Raw genomic sequence first — 26,607 nt, 5'->3', positions numbered from 1 at the left:
ACCCACCACAGTGCGCAAAAAGGCGACAACATTTCGCCAACAACCACTTCGACTGAATACCATGCATTCTGGACGCGAATCTTTCGGGGAAACAGTAAGGAGCTCGTCAACAATGACCGCCAAAAGCTGATACACTGACGGAAAGAAAGGTGCAGTACCAAAACAGTAATTAATGTGTAATTAAATGTCGATATTTGTCTAGGTTACAAGTATGATTGACATTGCAATACCACAGCTTAATGTAAGCGAGATAAGCCATTGCAAATATGAAATTCTGGAACATTAATAACCGGTGTAACGGCTAGAATGTTAATTGCAAGCATGCAGACATGCATGCTTTGTGCTGTACAGGTGCCGTATGTCAGTTTGTGGAATGGAGTACCATGCCTGTTGCATTTGGTCGGTCAATATAGAGGCGGTTAATGCTGTTTGTGGACGACGCTAGAGTTGTCATTCGACTTTGTCCCATATGTGCTCGATTTTATGACAGATTTGGTGATCGAGCAGGCCAAGGCAACATTTCGACACTCTGTAGAACATGTTGAGTTACAACAGCGATATGTGGGCGTGCGTCCTCCTGCAATGCTGTTCATGAATGGCAGCTCACAAAAGATCGAATCACCAGATTGAAATACAAATTTGCGGTCAGGGTGCGTGGGATAACTAAGAGAGTAATCCTACTGTCATACGAAATCGCACCCCAAACCATAACTCCAGGTTTAGGTGCAGTGTGTCTAGCACGCAGATAGGTTGCTTGCAGGCCTTCGACTGGTCTCCTCTTAACCAACACATGGCCATGCCTGCCATTCAGGCAGAACCAGCTTTCATCAGAAAACACAGCAGACCTCCACCCTGCCCTCCAATAAGCTCTCGCTTCATACGACTGACGTCGTAAATGGTGCGTCTGGCTTCGAGTTGTCCTTGAAGTAACAGATTTGTAACAGTTCGTTCTGTCACTATAGTGTATCACTCAAAATGCTATTGCAGATGCAGTACGATGCGCCAGAGCCATACGCCGAGTGAGATGGTCTTCCCTCTGGGTAGTGCCATGTGGCTGTACAGAGTCCGGTCTTCTTCCGACTGTACATTCTTTTGACCACCGCTCACAGCTGTCATCAATAGTTGCTACGCTCCGGCCGTAGAAGGAACATCCAGCTTCTCGTAGCCCTTTTACATGGCCTCGTTCAAACTCAGTGAGGTGTTGACAATGGCGCTTTTGGCGCCCTGAAGGCATTCTTGGCTAACATCAAGTCACCACACCCTATCTCAAAGGTAACTAACGCTCACAACTGTTATAGCGTATTTAAGACAAATCTGATTTGCATCCTCACAGTGGCGTTACGAGCGCCACTCTTAAGCGACTGGCGCGAAATTTGAACACACATCATCTTTCAGTAGCAGAAACATGCCTACCAACTTTCGTTAAGTCGCACAACTCTTTCATGCTGTTGCAACTTTTGCAGTTGAATAGTGTCCAGGTCTGAGATGCAGATTAAAGAGAAAGTAGGACCTTGTGACCTTTCCATCAGAAACTAGAAGTTCTTTTCGTATAATTTTTGTAATAAGTTATTGCACTGACAAGGGGAGTCCACGACGTTTGGAGCGCGGATTTACTGCAAACTACGTACACTCGTTGTACTCCATTAGGACAACAAAATGTGTAAGCAGTAGCGCATACTTCTCAAGCGTTATTGAGGAAATCACAAGATAATTTTGGTTGTCAAATATATACCTGTGAGTGGCCATCCTTACCAGGAAACGCCGGCAGCCGAGTGGTTAGCGTTCAAGCCCCATAATCGCTGGATAGAGTCCCGCTCGTCAGTTTTTTTTATTTAATTTCTAACACAGTCATTTTCTTTACTATTTATACACTCCTGGAAATGGAAAAAAGAACACATTGACACCGGTGTGTCAGACCCACCATACTTGCTCCGGACACTGCGAGAGGGCTGTACAAGCAATGATCACACGCACGACACAGCGGACACACCAGGAACCGCGGTGTTGGCCGTCGAATGGCGCTAGCTGCGCAGCATTTGTGCACCGCCGCCGTCAGTGTCAGCCAGTTTGCCGTGGCATACGGAGCTCCATCGCAGTCTTTAACACTGGTAGCATGCCGCGACAGCGTGGACGTGAACCGTATGTGCAGTTGACGGACTTTGAGCGAGGGCGTATAGTGGGCATGCGGGAGGCCGGGTGGGCGTACCGCCGAATTGCTCAACACGTGGGGCGTGAGGTCTCCACAGTACATCGATGTTGTCGCCAGTGGTCGGCTGAAGGTGCTCGTGCCCGTCGACCTGGTACCGGACCGCAGCGACGCACGGATGCACGCCAAGACCGTAGGATCCTACGCAGTGCCGTAGGGGACCGCACCGCCACTTCCCAGCAAATTAGGGACACTGTTGCTCCTGGGGTATCGGCGAGGACCATTCGCAACCGTCTCCATGAAGCTGGGCTACGGTCCCGCACACCGTTAGGCCGTCTTCCGCTCACGCCCCAACATCGTGCAGCCCGCCTCCAGTGGTGTCGCGACAGGCGTGAATGGAGTGACGAATGGAGACGTGTCGTGTTCAGCGATGAGAGTCGCTTCTGCCTCGGTGCCAATGATGGTCGTATGCGTGTTTGGCGCCGTGCAGGTGAGCGCCACAATCAGGACTGCATACGACCGAGGCACACAGGGTCAACACCCGGCATCATGCTGTGGGGAGCGATCTCCTACACTGGCCGTACACCACTGGTGATCGACGAGGGGACACTGAATAGTGCACGGTACATCCAAACCGTCATCGAACCCATCGTTCTGCCATTCCTAGACCGGCAAGGGAACTTGCTGTTCCAACAGGACAATGCACGTCCGCATGTATCCCGTGCCACCCAACGTGCTCTAGAAGGTGTAAGTCAACTACCCTGGCCAGCAAGATCTCCGGATCTGTCCCCCATTGAGCATGTTTGGGACTGGATGAAGCGTCGTCTCACGCGGTCTGCACGTCCAGCACGAACGCTGGTCCAACTGAGGCGCCAGGTGGAAATGGCATGGCAAGCCGTTCCACAGGACTACAGCCAGCATCTCTACGATCGTCTCCATGGGAGAATAGCAGCCTGCATTGCTGCGAAAGGTGGATATACACTGTACTAATGCCGACATTGTGCATGCTCTGTTGCCTGTGTCTATGTGCCTGTGGTTCTGTCAGTGTGATCATGTGATGTATCTGACCCCAGGAATGTGTCAATAAAGTTTCCCCTTCCTGGGACAATGAATTCACTGTGTTCTTATTTCAATTTCCAGGAGTGTATTACAATTGATGTAATGAGAAAAATACGTGTAATCGGATGAACTTTTATTAAATTTACAATGTTATTTGGCAGTCTACAAATTTTTATTATCACAAATAATATAATTTACTATCGACTAGTGAACGACCAAACGCATAAAGTGATACTGAAAATGTATGCTTGTCCGTGTCTTCAAAATTGTTCGTATTTAATCAAAAGAGAACGAGAAATTGCTTCTCGTGAAGACGCCATTAAAATACACTCGATACTGCATGACCAATGATCAGCGCCGATATTTAAGGAAATGCTGCGTTGTGCATGGTTTGCTTCCAAATTATCGACTGAAAGAGAGGTTTTTTTTAAAATGTTAACGAGGTTTGTTTTTCCACGGAAAACCTCAAAAGACCTTGCGTGTGCGGAAACATAGCATTTATTCAATGCAGCTGGTGCTGTTTAACTTTGTTTTTCGTGTTTTTACGAAAAAAACCATCCCGCAACTTGTAATCGTAATGTCGAAAACGACGATTAATTGTACATCTTTTGAAAGTCGTCTGTGCCGATCAAAACTTGGAGGTAACAAGTCGTTTCGGGCTCCTTCCAGGCATGAGAGATTTCTCAAATCACGGACAAGCATACATTTTCAGTGTCACTTTATGCGTTTGGCCCTTTACTAGTCGGTAGTTATGAATATTACATTATTTGTGATAATAAAAATTTGTAGACTGCCAAATAACATTGTAAATTTAATAAAAGTTCATCCGTTTACACGTATTTTTCCCATTACATCAACTATAATATAAATAGTAAAGATAATTATTGTGTTAGAAATAAATAAGAAAAACTGACGAGCGGGACTCGATCCAGCGACCCGGCGATTACGGGGCTTGAACGCTAACCACTCGCCTGCCGGCGCTTCCTGGTAAAAAAAGGCCACGCACAGGTGTGTATATTTGACGATATTTGACGATCGAAATTATCTTGCGATTTTCTCAATAACGCTTGAGAAGCACGCGCTACTGCTTACACATTTTGTTGTCCTCATGGAGCACTAAGAGTGTACGAAGTTTGCAGTAAATCCGCGTCCCAAACGTCGTGGCCTCCCCTTGTGAGTCAAGTCGCCTTAAGTACGAGCAAGCGTGTCGTTTAAAATCTCGCAGAGGATGATCTCCCGCTGCCAGTGTAGAGGTAGGCCGCAGTCATAACTGGGGGGAATAGATGGATTGCGTGGGAAAGTACTTTGGGAGACGCAAGATCATAAAGTATACAGTGGCTTCAGCCTCCGAACAACTAACGACAGGAATAGCATCACATTTGAAAACGCTCAAAATTCAGAAACTCAAAAACTCGGGGAGTGTGTCTGTAATCATAAAAATACTCCGTCACGATACAGAAATTCACAAGACGAAGGGCTGCGCGTATTGATTTAGGTTTTACTTTGTCCCATCAATCATGGTGCACCATCTGACAATCATTACAGTTGTAAGTATGTACTACTCTGGTTTAACCGCGGATGGCAGCACAATCACCAAGCGAGTAATTCCTTAACAGTAGATCCCATTTTTCCAACTGCTGTCATTACGTGAGCGAACAGCATGATGTACGATCGTGAATGACAGAGCTGGACGACGTGGTTTCTGTGTAAGAAGGATGAGAACGCTGCGGATATTCAAAGGCGATTGGTGGCAGCGTGTGAGCAGCGTGCACCATCACGTAAAGTCGTGGGCAGCTTGGTGGATGACTGAAAATTAGCCGCACGTCAGCCAGTTCTGGAAGAGTGACTGTGGTACGACCAATCAACATTTCAGGAGTGGAAAAGCATGTTCGGGAGAATAGGTGCCTCACATTTACGGAACTGAATGCGGCCACAGGATGCCAGAAGCACTCTGCACTGCCTAGCGCGCGAACACCTTAATCTAGGAAAGGCTCCCGCCAGGTGGCTTCCCAAATCCCTGAATGCAGCACAAACACAATAGCGCAAGGACGTGTGCACTGATCTCCAACGTCACAGCCAGCATCAAGAAGGTTTTATGTCCGAACTCGGGACTGGTGACGAGACTTTGCTCGACTACCATTAGCCAGAGACCAAAGCCCAATCAATGAAATGGAAACATACAGCCATAAGCTCCGTTTGCTCCGTCCCCCCTCCCCTTGTCCCACACCCGTCTTTCCCCGCTGCTGAATAAGTTCCGCGCAGCGCTTTGAGTGGGAGAAAAACATGGCCGCAGCCTTTTGGCACAGAACGGAGTCTGCCTTGTTGATTTGCTGGAACCAGAAACCACCATTACAGCACTACATATGTGAAGACTCTACAGAGGTTGCGCAGTGCATTTCGAAAGGAACAGCGAAAACAATAGGCAAAAGGAATGCTGTTGCAAGTCTTTTATCAGTTGAAGGTATAGTCTGTAAATGAGTCCGCGATCATGTGCTGGTACTTCATTTGTAAAGATCCTTCTTGATCACATAAACTGTACAGTTCAAATTTAGTCCATTCTCATCTTCAGATTTGTTTCAAATAGAACAGTGGTGTAACTATGTTCAATTACCTGAAGCAAAATCCACAAACCTGGTGAAACGTAAGAAAAATAAAAAATATTAGCATGATTAACAGCCATGTATATCAGAGATACATACCATAATAATAATCTGATGTAGGTATCAACATCAGAACCTGTATAACTAGGTACGTAGTACGTGCTGACAATGGCCACGATGCGTTCAGTATTTATACAAACAACTGAGGCCAGTAGAGGGCACTATAGAGCTAGGGCACGTGTGTAACCAGTAACGTAAAATCAATATTTAAAATGTAGTATGCGTAATGAATAATTAAAATTACTTCTTATAGCAAAATGAGCGTGTGACAATAGAACATTAACTGACATGTAACATGTGGAATTAAATCCATACTTAAAATCCACGTAAACGTTTAAAGAGTAATAACAGAAACCTCCTACCCTTGCAAAGTAAATAACACACAATTGTGTGAAAATCAAAATAAAAAGTTTGAAACTCACATAACATCTATAAATCGAAGTCTTTCAGCAAGGCAAAACAATTAAAATTAACCGCAAGTGTAAGATGATTAACAAGATAGTCTTATTAATTAAAATCTCGATAGTCGATATCACATTCGGATCTGGACCTTAGTGGCGTTGCCTCGTGGCGTCTCTCTAAGAAGTTTTTGTTTCCCTGTGGCGGAGCTTGTGGAAGAAGGCCAGAAGTCTCCTCGCCATAGGTAGCCGGTACCCACCAGCGAACGCCAAACAGCTGCGACGCGCGACGCTGTTCAAACTACACTACTGGCCATTAAAATTGCTACACCACGAAGATGACGTGCTACAGACGCGAAATTTAACCAACAGGAAGAAGAGGCTGTGATATGCAAATCATTAGCTTTTCAGAGCATTCACACACGAGGAAAGTTTCCAACGCATTTCTCATACACAAACAGCAGTTGACCGGCGTTGCCTGCCGAAACGTTGTTGTGATGCCTCGTTTAAGGAGGAGAAATGCGTACCGTCACGTTTCCGACACCGATAAAGGTCGGATTGTAGCCTATCGTGATTGTGGTTTATCGTATCGCGACATTCCTGCTCGCGTTGGTCGAGATCCAATGACTGTTAGCAGAATATGGAATTGGTGGTTTCAGAACGGTAATACGAAACGCGTTAATAGTATCACTACCAGTCGAAATGACGGGCATCTTATCCGCATGGCTGTAACGGATCGTGCAGCCACGTCTCGACCCCTGAGTCAACAGATGGGGACGTTTGTAAGACAACAACCATCTGCACGAAAAGTTCGACGGCGTTTGCAGCAGCATGGACTGTCAGCTCGGAGACCATGGCTGCGGTTTCCCTTGACACTGCGTCAAAGACAGGGGCGCCTGCGATGGTGTACTCAACGAAGAACCTGGGTGCACGAATGGCAAAACGTCATTTTTTCGGATGAATCTGTTTACAGCATCATGATGGTCGCATCCGTGTTTCGCGACATCGCGGTGAACGCACATTGGAAGCGTGTATTCGTCATCGCCATACTGACGTATCACCCCGTGTGATGGTATGGGGTGCCATTGGTTACACGTCTCGGTCACCTTTTGTTCGCATTGACAGAAAATGTTCGACTTCTGCCCTGGCCAGCACATTCTCCAGTTCTCTCACCAATTGAAAACGTCTGGTCAATGGTGGCCGACCAACTGGCTCGTCACAATACGCCAGTCACTACTCTTGATGAACTGTGGTATCGAGTTGAAGCTGCATGGGCAGCTGTACATGTACACGCCATCAAAGCTCTGTTTGACTCAATGCGCAGGCGTATCAAGGCCGTTATTACGGCCAGAGGTGGTTGTTCTGGGTACTGATTTCTCAGGATCTATGCACCCAAATTACGTCAAAATGTAATCACGTGTCAGTTCTAGTACAATATATTTGTCCAATGAATACCCGTTTATCATCTGCAGTTGTTCTTGGTGTAGCAATTTTAATGGCCAGTAGTGTAGTAGGATTCTGTATGCCTCAAAATAAGCGTTCAAGCTAAACTCATCTTCGTTCAACCGACATGATATAAAGGCGAAATTCTGCCCATCCCCTCACCCTACGAAGCATAAAAGGGCGTACTTCAGAGCTAAAACAACTACTCATTCGTAACAACGAAGAGGGAGAATTAAATGTCACTAAACAAGTAGCGAGGGCAAACGTGTTTAAGGACCGTGATTTAATGAGCCTTTATAACAAACTTAAGTCAAAAATACATGACTAGAAGGAGAAAATAGATCCAGATGACAAGATGTTTGTTGCTATGTCGCTCAATGGTGCATTTTGCGACAGAACCGCACAAGCAACAGCAACAAATATTTAGAATCTGGTGCTTACAAGATCATCTGCCAAGATTGTTAAAATGTTTTACATCGGTCTGACGAGAGGGAATTCATTTTAGGGAGCATATATATATAACCGAGATAAGAACGCAATCGGTACGTATTTGGATAAAAGAAAAATATGTGGCAGGAAATATAGAGGACAATATGAAACTTTTGCATAAAGCACCAAGAGGAGAATTATTGAATCTACTGGCGAAATAGAATTTTACATACACAGAAAACGGCAACTGGGATTACTGCTGAATGAACAGAATGAGTTTAAGCTGAATGCTTATTCTGATGTGCTCATAAATCTACTGGTTCGTGCAGCGTCGAGTGCCGCACCAACCTGACGCGCGGTGGTGTGTCCCGGCCACCGGCAGCGAGGAGTCTAGGCCTTCTTCCACAGTCTCCGCCACAGGAAAACAAAACCGTCTTAAAGAGAAGCCATGAAGCGGCGCCACTCAGATTCCACACCAAATGCATCGACTATCGAGATTTTAATTAATGATCACTGTCTCGTTTATTACCTTACACTTACGGTTATGTTTAATTGTTTTTGATGCTGAAATGCTTCTACCTACAGATGTCATGTCACTGTTAAACTTTTTATTCTGGTTTTTACGCAATATGTGCTACTTACTTTTCCACGCTAGGCGCTTTCCGTTGTTACTCTTTAAACGTTTTATGTGGAATTTAAGTATGAATTTAATTCCACATGTTGTATGTCAGTTCATGTTTTATTGTCAGAAGGTCGTTTTATCATTGGAACTAATATTAATTAATCAATACGCCTACTGCATTTTAACTATTGAATTTACGATACTGGTTACTCGCTTACCCTGCCTATAGTGTCACTACTAGTCTCACTTATTTGTATAAATACTGGACGCTTCCAGGCCATCACCAGCACTTACTATATACCTAAATACATAAAGGGTAAATCACGTAAAATTGCACCGAAAATATTGGGGAAATTGAAACTGCTATTAATGTGCGGTTTTCACAGAATGGATAGGTAGTAAGGGACTCGTATTGTTAGCCAATCAAAAGATTGTAATAACACTTAGAAAGTGTGTTTTTGTGTAAAAGTACACTTTCTTAAAATGGAACAATGCCTGTTGAAATTAACAAGCTAAAAATAGCGTAAACTGGAATGTCAGTGATGTTTGTTGCAGCATTCTAGTGCGAGTCGTTTACGAGACATTGTATTTTGAGAAGTCCCACACCGACTTTTGTACGTACCTATGGTCGCACACACTAAAGAACAACATATGTGCGTACACTGGTTATGTGGATTCCGACCAGTAACGAGACAATTGACCATCACAGGTTGTGCTCAAAATTACCATCGGCAGCAAAATTACGATCGCTTCCGGTCTGGTATGAAACGACTGCTGCACACGTGCTAGCATTTCAGCGGAGATGTCCGAGCAGGCTGCAGTAAAACATTGTCGTATAGCATCATCGGACGTAGTTGGTTTGTCCTTGTACAGCGTTTTACAGCTTTCCCCACATAAAGAAAGTCTACAGGAGTCAAATGTGGGGAACGAGACAGCTAAGGTACAGATCCTCTGCGTCCAGTCCAATGATGTGGAAATAGTTTATGAAGACATCTTGTAGCATTTTATGCACTATGGGCTGGACAGCCATCTTGTTGGCACGACAGGTTGCTCCTAGTCTGCAGAGGGACGTCTTCTAGCATCCGTGGAAGATGGCTGCTGTACTTGTGCACATTCAGTATTCGTCTATGAAAACAAACCCTATGAGCTGATGGTTCACTATCCCACATCACACTTTACACTCCAAGGACACTAACGTTCCACTTGACAAAGCCAACGGGAATTGTTAACAGATCAATAGTGCATATTCCGGCGGTTTATCCAGCCACGATTGGTAAATGTACCTTCATCGCTAAACAAGATACATGATACATCTGGGGCATTTGTCTTGAAGCCCCCATACACAAGTTAACACGGTTCTCATAATCATTTCCAGAGAGAGACAGACACAGAGAGAGAGAGAGAGAGAGAGAGAGAGAGAGAGAGAGAGAGAGAGAGGTAATAGGGATGGAACGTATGTCTATGGAGAATGCCTAGGACTGTTGCATGACTCATGACACTTCCTCGTGAGATTGCGCAGGAGATATCGTGCGGATCAACTGCAACAGCAGCAAGAATATTAATTCCCCCCTCTTCTGTCGCCACTTGTTTCCTCCTGTTACTTTGTCTAGGTGCTGCACTACCACTTTCACGTAACTGGTTGAAGAGGTTGACAAATTATTGCCGAGATCGTTGACATGCATTGGAATATCTTGCCGTATACACCGCACACGAACAAACTACATTCTTCCTACACTCTCCATACACCACGCGGTGTCGGCTTTTTCTGCACTGCCTAAATCTCATCATACGCCTACGACCTCTTGCTTGGACTGTCACACACTAACTGACCAGCAAGTCAGAGTGTTCTCAAGGAACACACAAGCACGCTGTAAGCAAACATAACAGCATAACCTAGTAACTACGTAGGTTAAATGGCACAGATGAGTGTGTGTGTGTGTGTGTGTGTGGAAACTTTTCAAAACACGATATCTCCTAAAAGACTTGCAATAGAATAGTGCGACAAAGACCACTGACACTCTAATTTACCATACTTTTAGTGGGTTAATGTCAATAGGCATTGTTCCATTTGAAAAGGTGTATGTTTGTGCAGAAAGTACACGTCCTATGTATTATTACAGTCCGTTTCTTGGATAACAATATGAGCCCCTGATTACCAATCCATTACCGAGCCCGAACACTTACGGGACTCGGTAAGATTGTCTGCCGCCAGTAATGAGTGTAATAGGCAGGAGCACTACGAATGTAGTGTGTGGACATTAAGCTGGGAATGTGGGTCTCACGGTGAGTGTGCAAGGGGTAAGTCCCTGCAATCGCTCTATCCTCTGTGCCCTCGGTGGCTCCGATGGGTAGAGCGTCTGCCATGTAGGCAGGAGATCTCGGGTTCGAGTCCCGGTCGGGGCACACATTTTCAACTGCCCCCGTTGATGTCTATCATCGCCTGTAGACAGTTTTTGGTCTTGATTTAATTATCACTTACACAGTTTGTTCAATACTAGTACCCGAGACGTCGACGAGATGCTGCCTCCGTAAAAACAAGTGAGCAGCAGTTCCGGTGGGATCTGAGCAACGCGTTCCTCTATAGAGGCCTACAGATCATGTAGAGACCAAACGTGTCCCTGGTAAATGCATTCTTTTAGATATCCCCAGAGACCAAAGTACCGTGGAATCAGATTTGGTATCTCGCAGGCCATTCGTCTGGAAAACCTCTGGAGATAATACGTTCGCGGAAGGTTGCATTAAGCACATCTTTTACTGGGCGAGCGACCTGGGGGTATTGCCCCATTTTTCATGAAAACAGTGGTTTCCACACTGTCGCGGTCTTCCGAAGCAAGAATTACATGTTTTACAACGGGGCTCGATAACGTGCAGACGTCTCCTAAATTCAAGAAAATCTTGTAGAAACCTGTTCAAGGAACTTTGTATTCCAACCACTCCTTCTCAGTGTATTTATTTCTTAATGAAATTTGTTCTGTTTCCAACCAATAACTCATTCCATAGTATCAATACTAGGAATAAGAACAATCTACATAAAGACGTAAAACACTTAACATGGTCCTAAAAGGGGTCCAATATTCAGGAACACACATTATCAATAAATTGCCAGCAACCATTAATAACTTGGTTTCAGATAAAGCACGGTTCATACAGAGTTTGTAAGACTTTTTGATAGGCAGCTCCTTCTACTGTATGGATGAATATCTTAACAGGGACTGTTAGACCAGCTTAAGTAAAAATGTCCGTTAGATTTCAGTTTTGACAGCACTTGTTCACAACAGTCAAGATTAGGTATTTTGTGTATGATAGATTTATTAAAGGTGCATAACGAAGTTTCATTCTGACAGGGTATTAATTCTGTAAATACTAGCAGCTCCAGTTTACTGTAATGTATTCATCTATTGTGACTATCTCCTGACAAGTGAACAAGGTAGTAAGTATTCTATTCAAATATTTTATGTTTTTTATGTTGTGCGTTCTGGCATGTTCCACAACCACGAGAATAATCTAATTTTTTGGGGGGTCTGTGGAACGAAAAATGAATCTAAGCTAATCTAAAACAGGCCCTCTGGGTGTATCCTCCTCAACGAAGAACGGACCGAGAATAAAGATGCTCTTGAATCCACACCACACAGTCTGATACGCAGACTGTAGTGGCTCTTCTTGCACAACACGCGGTTCAACAGTAGACCAAATTCGGTAGTTCTGTGAATTCACCGTGCCCTTCAGCTGCTGCATCATCTGGATCTTGTACGGATACCAGTGTAAAATAGACAGCAAAACTTTCCGTACTGTTGACTACGGCACGCACAATTCCCGCGACACTGCGCGAGCACTGACAATACCCGGGGCACGTGCTGCGCGGTCAGCATGCTTTAGAATTTCATTATCATCTTCTTTGAACCATGTAATGACATCTGGTCTCTCCTCATATCTTTCAGTCGTCGATACTCTCTCAGTGCAGCACTATAATCGCTGCCGTTCACATATAACAGTTTCACTAATAGAGCAACGCCTCTCTTCTTGAAAGCCATACTGTTCACTCACGTTACGGCTTGTCAAATGACAGCATGGATGTCACACCGTCATAAAAAAGGTGTGTGGCGCTAGATTTGAACATGACGGACAAAGGTGAAACTAATTTGTTTTCCAGATTAAATCAGTTCCGCACTAAAGCAGTTGCATATCTACCGAATTTCGCCGTCATTCGATAATTACAGCCGACACTGGTCTTCCGTGATTATCTGCGCGTTAATTATAGCCACCCGGTATAAGACCTGTTTCAGGTTAGCAGCGAACTGGTTTTACATTCAGTCCTCAATAAACGAAATGAAAATTAAATAATCCTATAACTGCGTGAGCCTTAGAGACTTTCGTCAACATGGCGCCTAGCAGGAGGTTGTGTGTGAGTGGACACTAATACGCGGACGCTACGTGCTGACTGCTCCGGAACAGCAACAAAAGTGACGCTAAATTACCTTGTTGGATCCTACTTAAGGAGACTTTTACCTGAACAACTGTCAAAAAATCGATTTTTTAATTTTAGTCTTAAATAATTCTCTGCAGTTTCCTGAACCACAAAAAGTCTACTTCCAGTAAAATGGACCACAGAAAGTACCAAAATTAGAGGAATTTAAAAGTGACTGCACACACCACGACGTCCCCATGACACACAGTCAGCTCTGTTAAAAATAAAGTTTTGCTCTCGTTTGTTTCGTTGGCTAACCTGCGAAAGCTTTACAGTTGCTTATCCTTTGTTTATACAGCGAGTTTAGTCATTGTTTGCTGTTGTTTCGGCGTGAATATTTTGTTTACAGCGACATAATTGTGTGCGTGAGTTTCTTATTTCACTTTAAAGCAACGGGAAGAACTAAGAAGTTCGGTATTAAACAAAGGAAATTTTATGGAAATACGTTCACCAAACGGATTAACTCTGCCAATACTGAAATACATCGTGATACAACGCTTAATCAGCTTCAACTACTCCAAATGCTTCGAAGCTAAAACTGAAATATTTGGACAGTGGTCTTGACAGTATTAATGCTGGTAATATTGAGACGCCAACTATTGATTCAGGCTGTGTTGCTGTTGAACTCTCTACTCTGTCTGAACTAATGAATATAGCTTTTCAGTGTAAGGAATGTGGCGATAATGGTGTGAAGGTAATTTAGGAGATACGTGCTAGAAGAGGTTTTGCATCAAAATTAAGAATTGTTTGTAATTGTGGCGTAATTAAACAGAGTATATAACATAAATATTAAACTTGCTTATGCTATGAGGTGTACAGCCAAAGGTTACAGAAGTGCACAAATTTGCTGTACTGTTATGGACTTACCTCCCCCTACAAGGTTTCACAGGGACAATAAAATGATTCTACAGACTTTAGAAGAAGTAGCAAACAGTAGTAGGAAAAGTGCTGTTCAGGAAAGTGTAGACATGAATGACAGTAATAAGTGTACGTCTGCAGCCCTGGATGCATCGTGGCAACAAAGAGGCCATGGTTTCCTAAATGGTGTAGTGACAGCTACCTCCTTGGACAATGGTAAAGTCGCTGACGTGGAATGTACATGTATTACCAAGCACTGTCATGGCTGTGCTGGTGGAACTGAAAATCATAAACGTTTGATCAATTTTGGTGCGTATAGTGGACAGATGGAACCTGAAGGTGTTGTGAACATATTTCACAGATCAGTGGAGAAATACTGTGTGATGTATGCATCTTACCTAGGAGATGGAGACTCAAAAGGGTATCAAGAAGTCTGTGAATCCAAACCTTATGCTGCCACAAAAATTGAAAAAATGGTATGTGATGGACGTGCCCAGAAAATGTTAGGTACAAGTTCGAGGAACTTGAAGAGGAATTTGAAGGGAAAGAAATTAGTTGATGGTAAGCACATTATGGACGTGATCAGCTTACAGACGAAGAAATAGACAGGTTGCAGTATTATTATGGACAAAATAAAATTGACTCTGAGGGAATGAAAACGCAGTATGGGCTACCTTCTTTCATCAACCCTCCACAGATGACAACCCATGTCATGCATTCTGACCACCTGTCAGTGATTCATGGTGTGGCTACGAGGGAGCTGTTACTCAAGGTGAGACCTACAACCATAAACATTCTTTGCCATTTGCTATAATGAAAGTTATAAAATCTAAGTGATACAAGATTATTAGAGAAATATTTGCATGGTAGGACTCAAAATCCAAATGAAACTTTCAATAATTGCATATGGGAACGGATACTAAAAACTGTTCTAGTAGGACTAAATACTTGAAAATAGGTGTGCTAGATGCAGTTCTATGTTTCAGTGACGGTGCAGTGTGAAGGCTTAATGTTATGGGACTGATGGGAGTGCCTGGTGGACTAAATATGCACAGAGCTCTAATAGCCACTGACCAAAGGAGACACTTCGAAGCAGAAAAATCAGTGTTGGAAGCAAGAATGAGAAGAAGAAGTATGAAAAAGAGAAGGGAGGAAAAACAACACAGGGAACAAGATGAATATGGACGTGGGATGCATTAGTGCCACGCAAGTTTAATAGAAAAAGCAAGTTTTAACTTTAACTTGAATTTCCCGAAAGTTAAATTACTTCATGTTTTGGTACACTTTGGCTAAAAACTATATAAGATTGTGAGCTGACATTTTATATACTGTCTTGAAACACGATTAACTATAAAGTAGAGTACTCTTATGACATTGAAAATAAAATGCTTTTTTTAAAAAAAACCTGAATTCATTTCCAGAAGTTCTGATAATCAGAATTGCAACCTTTTTGTACCACAATTTATGACAGCACCATCTATTCAGTAGTGCGCCTGAAAGTTAATAATGTGAAGAACTTATAGGAAAAAAATAAACCTTCTTCTTTGTTTGTATTTTGAATAATGTGTACCTATGATGTACATAGATAATTATCATGGTTTATTTCACTTGCAACAAAAAAAATTTAAAAAAGTGTAAGAGCTCAAGTTGTGGTTCATACATAAAGATGTTCTCAAGAGATGTCTTAAAAGATGCTAAGCATTATACGAGCTTAGAAATCTTGTTCTTTGAGTTACACTGTTTAAAACTAAACTCCGTCCGAACAGGCCATGAAGGCCCAACGGCACCGACCGACCGCCGAGTCATCCTCAGCCCACAGGACTCATTGGAAGCGGATATGGAGGGGCATGTGGTCAGCACACCGCTCTCCCGGCCTTCATCAGTTTTCGTGACCGGAGCCGCTACTTCTCAATCAAGTAGTTCCTCAGTTTTCCTCACAAGGGCTGAGTGCAACCCGCTTACCAACAGCGCTGGACAGACCGGATGGTCACCCATCCAAGTGCTAGCCCAGCGCGACAGCGCTTAACTTCGTGACGGAACCGGTGTTACCACTGCGACAAGGCCGTTGGCAGTTCTACTTTTTAGAAAACTGAATTTTTTTTCAAAGTTTCCCCTGGTATTCGCGGACCAGTCCGCTTAAGGACTTGGTCCCAGGAAGAAAACAGCTGACTGTCATGGTAGGTGTTAGTTTCGGTTACCACTCTAAACAGCTGTTCATACTGAAAGCTCTTCCCACTTACAGACGAGCTCTGAGGGAGCTTTCCGGATTTGTTAGCTTGCCATTACCTGGCTGCTCCTTACCGTAAACTATCCCTGTGCTCCTGCATCCTTCAAACGAAGCAGCCTGTCTAACGATCATCATCCTCTTGGTTACCGCCAATAACTACAATTTGAAAAGAATTGCACTAAAATTAGTTCGGCACAAATTTACTCCTGTATAAACGGAAGTAAAGGCGAAATTGGAGCAGGAAAATGTGAAGAAATCGCAAAAGAATTGACCGTCGGGAGGACTGATTCAGCGTATAGAAAAGGAATGGGAGTCTTTACGATAGTTACAAGGGATCCAGTATTACAGCAGGTTGTATGAGAGGTCTGGAAGACTTGAGATCAAATATGGCACACAGGATAGATAACATTGCTTCGCAGTATCTAAAACCGTTGTCGAGGAGGACTGGCAACCATAAGACGGCTGAAGTTGTTTTGGGACTCTATGAGACTGGTGAGATACCATCATACATTCGAAAATATATCATCCACGCAATGCCGAGAGTGTAGCGAGGTTAGATACGTGTGAGAACTATTACACAATCAGCTTATCAGTTCATGCATTCAACCTGCTGACACGAATAACGGAAATGAAAACTGAGGACGTTTTGGGTGACAATGAGTTTTGTTTTCGGAAATGGACCGGAAGTAGAGAGGCAGTTCTGATGCTGCGCTTGATAATAGAAACAAGACTTAAGAAAGATCAGGACGCATTCATCGGATTTGTTGAGTTAGAAAAGTATTCGATAGTGTAAATCGGTGCACGATTTTCAAAGTTCTCAACAATTTGGTATAACCTATAGGGAAAGATAGGTGAATGTACAATATGTACACGAACCAGGACGGAACAATAAGAATAGAAGACTAAGAACGAAGTGCTCGGATTAAAAAGAGTGTAAGGCAAGAATGCAGTCTCTCACCGCTGCTGTTAAATCGGTGCGTCGAAGAGCAATGATGGAGATAAAATAATCGTTTCAGAATAGTTCAAATGGCTCTAAGGACAAGGGGACTTAACATCTGAGGTCATTAGTCCCCTAGAATTAGAACTACTTAAACCTAACTAACCTAAGGACATCACACATATCCATGCCAGAGGCAGGATTCGAACCTGCGACCGTAGCAGCAACGCGGCTCTGGACTGAAGTGCCTAGAACCGCTCGGCCACAGCGGCCGACTAAACGTTTCAGAAGTGGGATTAAAATTCAGGTTGAAAGGATATCAATGATAAGAATTGCTGATGAGAAGTGAAAGAGAAGAAGAAATATAGGATCTGCTGACTGAAATGAACAGTCTAATGAGTAGAGAATATGGTTTGAGGGCAAACGAGGAGGTAATGACGAGCAGAGGAAATGAGATTAGCAATAAAATTAACACCAAAAGTGGTGACGACAAAGTATAGCAAGTGAAGAAGTTCTGCTACCTTGGGAGCAAAATAACATATGACAGCCGAAGTAAGGAGGACATAAGAAGCAGACTAGCTCAGACAATGAGAACATTACTAACCTTAAGAAATCGAGTAGTATCAAACATCAGCTTTAATTTGAGGAATAAGCATCTGAGATTGTACGTCTGGAGTGCAACATCGTGTGGAAGTGAATCATAGACTGTGGGGAAAACGGAGAAGAAGAGACTCAAGCATTTGAGGTAAGTGGACTGATAAGGAATGAGTAGTTCTCCGCAGAACCCGATAGGAAAGGTACATACGGAAAACATTGGCAAGAAGAGACAGGCTGACATAGCCGAGATATGGTACAAAAGGATGTTGGAAACAGAAACAAGAAGGTTCTTCGCACAATCGGTGACGAAAGTATTGACAAAAAGGAGAGACAGTATAATAGGACTTATGTTAAGACATCAAAGAATAACTTACGCCGTAACTGTGAGACCTGCAGAGGCCAAAAAGTGCAGGGGAAGACAGTGCAATATTTTCAAGAAATAATTGATGTCGTTGAGTAAAAGCGCTACTCCGGTATGAAAAAGTTAGCAGAGGAGAGGAATTTGTGGCGCCCCGCACCAAACCAGTCAGAGGAGTAATGACTGACAATAAAACTGTAGGCCGCGCGGGATTAGCCGAGCGGTCTTAGGCGCTGCAGTCATGGACCGTGCGGCTGATCCCAACGGAGGTTCGAGTCCTCCCTCGGGCATGGGTGTGTGTGTTTGTCCTTAAGATAATTTAGGTTAAGTAGTGTGTAAGCTTCGGGACTGATGACCTTAGCAGTTAAGTCCCATAAGATTTCACACACATTTGAACACAATAAAATTGTAACTTAGTTCTTTAGTAAAATAAATGTATTACGAATTTGGTATGCAAGCGTTAGGCGCAGGCAGCAGCTGCCGCTAACCTGTCGGGTGTGGAGCGAGGCAACGGCGGTGCGACTGGGAACACGGAGCCCGGCGCGTGCCGGCGGCGGATTACGTCCCACCAGCGTTACGTTACAACAGCAGCAGCAGATGCGCTGATCCCGTTGCGCACGCTCAGCTGCTGCGACAGCGACAATCCTCTCACTATCGGCTCGTGCTGCGCTAAAAGCTAACCAGCTGGTCTCGCCCGAGCCACTCGCACGTGTCAGTGTATCGATCAACAATCGTTCAGCTCGGAATAGCTCCTAGCAACAGCGAACATCACACTTTTCGAATTTCCTTGTGGCGCTGAAAGCGGAACACTGACAATGACAAGCTCTTCCGTCAGTTCCGTGACAGAAATACAAAATGGTAAGAAGATTTCAGTTTATTAAGTTATTGTTTATACCGAATTGGTCGTAATTAATTCAGTAGACACATATGTGAGTAAGTTTACAACAGAAGCGAAAACATGCTAGTAAACACGAGTCGAGCTAATTGCGAGATTGTGGTTTCGAGTCGCCGCTGACTATAGCCCAATTTAATGTCCTACTTTGAACGAAAGAACACTCTAAGAAAAAGCGATGCACAACGAAAGTATTATCTGCAAGGAACAGAAATCGGTAGGTGCGATGTACATGTACAGACAAACAAATGATTGCAAGTTCAGAAAAAATGGATGACACATTGATGAATTCTTCTCGGGTTACCAGTCGAGTGGTGGCGTCGTCTTGTCACTACGTTTCAATGAGTTTCGTACCCATCATATTCGCCAGAAGATGATGGGTACGAACCTCATTGAAACGTTGCGACAAGAAGACGCCACCACTCGACTGGTAACCCGAGAAGAATTCATCGATGGAATACGCCGAGAAAGACTGAAATCGCATGGATGATACATTTGTGAGAAAGGGGCTCACAACTTGAACAGGTTCGCGTTGGCCTACCTCTGGCATTTATGCAAACAGATATTCGGGTTTGCAACGATTGACAGAGTTGTTGGATGTCTTCCTGACGGATATCGTGCCAAATTCTGTCCAACTGGCGGGTTAGACCGGAATGAGTGGAGGGCCCTGACCACAATGCTCGAAACGTTCTCAATTGAAGAGAGATCCGGAGACCTCGCTGTCCAAAAGACAGGGTTCAGCAAACACGAGGACAAGCATAGGAAACTATCGCCGTGTGTGGGTGGGCGGCATTATCTTGCTGAAATGTAAAACCAGGATGGCTTGCCACGAGGGGCAACAGAACAGGGCGTAAAACATCGTCGATGTACTCTGTGCTGTAAGGGTGCCGCGTATGACAACCAAAGGGGTCGTGCTATGAAATGAAATGTCGACCCAGACCATAACTCCTGGTTGTCGGGGCCAATAGCAGGCGACAGGTTGGTGTCCCACCGCTGTCCAAGGCACCTCTAGACACGTCTTCGTCATAGACTCTCACTGACTGGAGTAGAATGGTCTTCAGTGATGAGTCACGCTTGTAATTGAGTCCCGATGACTAGAGAAGATGTGTCTGGAGACGCCCTGGAAATTGGTGGGATCCAGACTGACTGTCGACCGCCATCCGGCCCGATAACCACGACTGATGGACTGGGATGCCATTTTATTTCATAGCAGGACCTCGATGGTTGTCATCCGCGGCACCGTTACAGCATACCGGTGCGTCGTCGACATTCTACGCCCCATTTTGTTGCTGCTCATGGGAAGGCATCCCGCTCTTACATTTCAGCGAGATAATGCCCACTTGCACACGGCGAGAGTTCCTACTGCTTGTCTCTGTGCTTGCCAAACTTTACCTTGGCCATCAAGGTCGTCGGATCCCTCCCCAGTTGAGAATGTTTGGAATATTATTGGAAGGTCCTCAAACCACATCGGGATCTTGACGAAATTTGGCACGACATCGCTCAAGACGACATGCAACAACTCTATGAATCAATAAAAACTAAACTCTACCAGAACAACACATGGAGGCCTAACAGTGCCGACCGGCCGCCGTGTCATCTTCAGCCCACAGGCGTCACTGGATGCGGATATGGAGGGGCATGTGATCACCACACCGCTCTCCCGGCCGTATGTCGGTTTACGAGAGAGGGGCCTCTACTTCTCAACCACGTAGCTCCTCAGTTATCCTCACAAGGGCTGAGTGCACCCCGCTTGCCAATAGCTCTCGGCAGGCCAGGTGGTCACCCATCCAAGTCCTAGCGCAGGCCGTCAGCGCTTAACATCGGTGGTGTGACGGGAACCGGCACCCTTGCAGCACAACGGTATATCGACGACGTTTTGTTGTTCTTCACGGAAATGCACTGAGGAAAAGCCGTTGACCTCAATCAATCAATGCCAAGCCGAATAAATGTTCTTATAAGGGCCAGAAGTGGACCAAAGCGTTATTGACTTGATCAGTTTGTGAAGCTCTTTCTCTTGGATAAATAATTCACTTTTTCTGCAGCTGTAATCATTTGTTTCTCTGTACATGTACACCACATCGACCGTTTTCCGTTCAATTCGGTAGTTTCCTCGCGTCCACCGTTATTTTATTTATTTATTTGTTTTTTCCTTAGAGTGTGTTTGAAATGTAAACTTTTCGATTAAAGCGCCATCGAGTTGGGCTCCAGTTGGAACCGTGGCCTTTACAAGAAATGCAATATTGCTTCGGCACATTACGTGTCAAAATTTATTGTATGCGCGTACTTGTTAATGGAAATGTTCACGTATCGTTCTCGCATCAGTATGCGAATTACGAATTCTTCCAGACACCCGTGGATCATTTCGTAAATCTTGGCAAGACTGTACAGTTCGCTACTCCGATTATTCAATTGTCATCGGCAGTAGTGTCGTGCATTTACCATTTGAGACGAAACCAGTAAGAGAAGTCCAAAGAATTGAGGTCAGGTAATCTTGGAGGGAAAGGTGCGGGACCTGATCGACCTATTTGTCTCGGACAATATTGATGCGTTGGATTTGTCTTACACCGTAGCAAAATATGCCGGTGGCTTATCATGCTTCTACCACATTCCCCAAGCATAAAAAACCTTGTATTAACGAGGACTTTTCTCACTATTTAGTTCATTCAGTACTGATTCGCACTGTCGCTACAACTCGTCCAAAGTAGGTTTGAAATTTGTGTCGACATATGCGTCAAGATAGACTATAGTACTGTCTACCACCACCAGATGGGTTGCAGCTTCCCACAGGCGGCGCGTTGCAGCAGCACTTGTTCCGACTTGCGAATACCTGCTGGACATCCGTAAGACTACATGGAACCATTAGACAAGCACGGCAACGGTGGACAGTGCGGTTTCTCTAGTGGGAAGAAGTGGCTGCTTCAGGCATCAAGTTATTAGTAGCCATTGTAAGTAGGCTGTTTATGTTTTCTCTATGTAAGTAGGCTGTTTAGGTTTTTTATTGGTAACGCCACCTCTGTATGACAATCACTGGCTGTGCTGTGGGCAGTCTGTGTCTGCTTTGCATTGTTGTAATACTCGCCATTGTAGTGTTAGGCAGCTGGCTGTGAACAGCGCGTAGCGTTGCGCAGTTGGAGGTGAGCCGCCGGCAGTGGTGGATGTGGGGAGAGAGATGGCAGAGTTTTGTAATTTTTCATGAACTGATATATTTATATATGATGATATCAAGGTAAATACATTGTTTGTTCTCTATTAATATCTTTCATTTGCTAACTATCCCTATCAGTAGTTAGTGCCTTCAGTAGTTTGAATCTTTTATTTAGCTGGCAGTAGTGGCGCTCGCTGTATTGCAGTAGCTTGAGCAGCGAAGATTTTTGTGAGGTAAGTGATTTGTGAAAGGTATAGTTTAATGTTAGTCAGGGCCATTCTTTAGTAGGGAATTTTGAAAGTCAGATTGCGTTGCGCTAACAAAATATTGTGTGTCAGGTTAAGCACAGTCTCGTGTATAATTGTTGAAAGGGGGACGTTTCATATGTCGACCCTTAGCCTAGGATACCTCACTGGAATCTTCTGATTTTTTTCTTGTAGTTTGTGTATTTAGTGTAGCTTTTGTTTATTGCTAGCGCGTAATTGTAGAGAGAATCTCCTTTGTAGTTGTAGTTTTCATTGTTGTAGAGTAAAACAGTTGTGGCATGCATGTAGATTTGCACCAAGTATTTCGCAGCTGCAATTAACTAGACATTATTTCCATTGCTACGTTATTTTATTTTGCTCTTCAAATTGTGTTTTTCTGTGTTGTCGTGTGAAATACTGTGACAATAATGGCGTGTGAAAAACGTAATACTAGGCTCCAAAGTAAACTGAGAAATGACAGTGAAGACGAAGGCAGTGTGTTAGCGCCGCAGAGTAATGAATTAACTGATGTTCAAAGTAGTAATTTGGTAATCGTGCATAGGGAAATGGAGCGGGCGGCAAACAATGGCACGGACAGTGAAACAATTAGTGAAGAGGGAAGCATTATCGATCGATCGGTCGGCAACAGCTCGCCTCAGGAATCCGAAATGACAGGACACAATTTCGCAAATACTGTAGATTCAGGTTTTGGGTTATCACCGTTTTCTCAAATAAGTCAAGACGCATTTTCTGCTTGTCAAAATGTGAATGTTGCCGGTGCAAATGCACTGCCGAAAAGCGTAGAGAAACAGATTCCAGACACTAATACATTATTATTGCAATTAATGCAACAAATGGAACAAAATCAGAGACAAACACAGCAAAAGCTTCAAAAGTTAGACACAATGGAACAAAATCAGAGACAAACACAGCAAAAGTTAGACACAGTGGAACAAAATCTTCAAAAGTTAGACACAATGGAACAACACCAGAGACAAACACAGCAACAGTTAGACGCAATGGAACAAAATCTTCACACCACGCTTGAACAAACACGTGAAGATTTAACTACTGAGTTACATAACATTGAATCGAAATGTCAAAAAGTCTGTAATGACGTAAAAACACAAATTTGTGAGCATTTTCAACCTATTTTTTCGCGGCATGAAAATGCATTACAGAATCACGAAGCAGCCATAAAAGAACTGCAAGCCATTGTTCATGAAAATCATGAGACCTTGTGGGCTAAAATTGACTCAGTTGCATCTACCGATTCGGTTACGCAACTTGCAATAACTCAGGAAAACTTAAAGGACACAGTAGATACGATTTCAACACAAATGGACACTCTGAAACTTGGTTCAGAAAAACACACTGAGGAAATGTGTTCACTATCGGAGAAAGTAGCCGAACTTTCGGATCAGGTCACTAACTTATCTACAAAGGTAGATGATGATCTGAATGACACAAGACCTGTAGCCTTCACTGACACTGAAGAGTGCGAACAAATTAGGAAATTCAAACAAAATCAGAATCAGATTAATACGCAACACCAAAGAGAAATCCGGGAAGTACAAGATCAGCTGACACAGTTAATACAAGAATTACGTATTTCAGAGGATACTCGCGCCCCAATACGGGAAGAGGGACTTAGAAATACGGAACAACCACAAAATAATAACACAGGACACTTCGGAAGTTATGAAAGAAATTGGCAAGGTGCACCGAATTTTGAAATGGAACCGCCGAAACGACATAACAATGACCGATATGCGACTCGCCGACATGATGACTTTGACTATAAGCTGTTCATTACTACACGTAAATTCAAAACATTTAAGAATTCTGGGAACGACATTCATCCACAAGCATGGCTCCATCAATTCTCTCATTGTTTTCCTCCCAACTGGTCATTAGAGCACAGATTAGAATTTATGTGTGGCTACTTAGAGAATGAACCAGCTGTAAGAATGCGGTCGGTCATTCACGATTGCCACAGTGAAGGAGAATTTTACCATGCCTTCCTCTCAGCATATTGGTCTCAAGCCACACAAGACCGGGTAAAACATGGTATCATAATGATGAAACATTTCGAACAATCTGAATTCTCCAGTCTTGTGAAATATTTTGAAGACATGTTGCACAAGAATCAGTACCTGTCAAACCCATACAGCCCCTCAGAACTCATCCGCATTTGCTTAATCAAATTACCTGAACATTTACGACATATTATTTTGGCAGGACGTTGCAAAGACGACATTGAAGCTTTTCAGGGACTGTTACAAGAATTGGAAATTGACACTGACAATCGCGGAATGCGGAAAGAGGAACACAACAATTACAGGTCACATCCGTCGCAATTCCGCGATGAAAGAAGTAATAACTGGACACGACAAGGCTATTCTCACAGCACATATCGTGACCAAAACAGACACCACCCGTATGACAAGCGTTGGCAGAGTAGTAATAACTACAGGGAAAGATCACCTCTCCGTGGTAATGACTATCACAGAGACAATCAGAGAAACAGACAATATGGGAACCAAAATAAATATTATCAGGGGAGACAGAATAACTTTAGACGCAACGGTCCAGCGCGCAGTTTCGATTCAGGGAGAAATTCTCCACCACGTGACCGACAAGAAAGAAACTATGGCATCTACCGACATGACGACAGACGATATGATCGTAACGATAGACCTGAACTGCATCAGAACTGGCGGGATTCAAACAGAGCAGGGCCCTCTCGTCACGGTGAATTTGTAGAAGTTAGGTCTCCAAATCCCAATAACGACGCGCGCCAACAAAGAGACAATAGGCAATGACTCACACCGATGGCAGCCACAAAACGTTCTTATGACACTAACGACGCAGCTGCCGTAGCTAGTAATTACGTAAAAATGGAAGACATTAGGGACATCTTACTCCAGGAACACGACATAAAACATAACAATATTGCATATCCTGTGATTCACATTACAGTAAATGACGTAAAATTTACGGCAGTACTTGACTCTGGCTGTCCCATCTCAGTAATTAGTGAAACAGCCTTTAGCAAATGTAACAAATCGAACGATTGCCCTACACTTCCGTTACGTAAGATTAAATTACAAGGTGCAATTTTTGGAAAAAGTGTAGATGTACGCCAGCAAACCAATTTAGAATTCTTTTGTCAAAGCCACAGCTTCTCTATAAACTTTCTTATTGTTCCATTATTGTCGACGGAAATTATATTGGGAGTAGACTTTTTGAATGAATACAAAGCAATCTTAAGCTTTCACGATGCTGAAATAAGTTTAGAGAAAGAAGGTAAGTCAATAGCTTTGAAATTTGAAGACTGGCTCTCAAACCATGACGAGGAAATTAATCGGCTTTACCTTCTGTTAGACAACAGTTCGGACTTTTCTACGGAACTAGACACTAACAATCACTCTGCAAGTACTGACAGGGATGATATCGACGGCGCATTTGGCATTAATAAGTTAATTCAGAATAAAATTCAAACAATTGAGAATTGTGATGACACTGATAGGCAGGACCTTTTTGAGATTTTACAAGCACATTCCACAGTTTTTACTCATAAAACAGGAACAATCAAGGGATTTCAATACCAATTTCGTGTTCGTGAGCATACTAAATTTTGTGTTAGACCATATGTAATTCCAGCACATTATAGGGACCGTGTTAGAACAGAAATACAATCTATGCTTGACGAGGGCATTATTGAGCCTGCAGTAAGCTCATACAACAATCCATTACATGTTGTTGAAAAGAAAAATGGATCGATCAGACTTGTCTTAGATTCGAGACAAATCAATACTATCATTATTCCTGAAACAGACAGGCCGCAGACGATGGAAGAACTTCTTCAAAATTTTAATGGTGTAAAAGTGTTGTCTTCCATTGATCTCAGATCCAGCTTTTATCAGATCGAACTTCATCCAGAATGCAGAAAATACACAGCTTTCCTTTGTTTCGGCGTTTGTTATCAGTTTCGGAAACTTCCCTTTGGTTTGAACATTTCTTCAGCAGCATTCATTCGCGGGCTAAATTCCATATTACCTGAGTTCTTAAAACGTCACATCACCTTATATGTGGACGATATTCTGATAGCAGAAGCCTCATG

At 43.6% G+C, this 26,607-nt stretch overlaps 1 protein-coding gene across 1 annotated transcript in view; it reads right to left on the bottom strand.

Moving 5' to 3' along the window:
* LOC126457087 (uncharacterized) overlaps window positions 1-26,607 on the bottom strand; it is a 763,934-nt gene that overhangs the window by 557,613 nt on the left and 179,714 nt on the right. The gene's annotated exons all lie outside the window — the stretch shown is intronic.

The sequence above is a fragment of the Schistocerca serialis genome, chromosome 2, assembly GCF_023864345.2.
Source record: "Schistocerca serialis cubense isolate TAMUIC-IGC-003099 chromosome 2, iqSchSeri2.2, whole genome shotgun sequence".
Classification (NCBI taxonomy): Eukaryota; Metazoa; Arthropoda; class Insecta; order Orthoptera; family Acrididae; genus Schistocerca; species Schistocerca serialis.
This window is presented reverse-complemented; position numbering and strand designations above follow the sequence as displayed.